The following is a 496-nucleotide window of genomic DNA, read 5'->3' on the forward strand; positions in this document are numbered from 1 at the left end:
AGCAACGCATATGTTGTAACGACATTGGAAGACATTTGACCAAGATCACTGGGATATTACACGAGGTCACTCCAATACATCTCAACATTTGTTGCAAAAAATATTTTCAATTTCAGAATAATTATAACCACATTACTTTCCCAAGCACGTAACGTCTTTTTCAATGCAAAAGAAGTGTGTTTAAGTGAATGAAACTACAGAAGCGACCAAGGGCTCTCCGACACCCCCTCCCCCCCACCAAAAAAAAAAAGAAGGCGCATTGGTTCGAGGCCACACGCACTCTGTGGAAGGCGAGGGAGCACCGACCGGGGGGCGCCAGTCTTAAGCAAAGTGCTCGAGAAACTGAAAATTCAAGGGCAACTGACTTTCAAAGAAGATTTATAGGAAGTGCGATGTCAATAGATTAGATGAAACTATTGTTTTTTTGTCAAGTCACAACGCCCCGAGGGATTCTACCTGCGTCTCATCCATGACGTCATTGTTACATTTCTTGTCA

Source organism: Uloborus diversus, chromosome 4 (genome assembly GCF_026930045.1).
Source record: "Uloborus diversus isolate 005 chromosome 4, Udiv.v.3.1, whole genome shotgun sequence".
Classification (NCBI taxonomy): Eukaryota; Metazoa; Arthropoda; class Arachnida; order Araneae; family Uloboridae; genus Uloborus; species Uloborus diversus.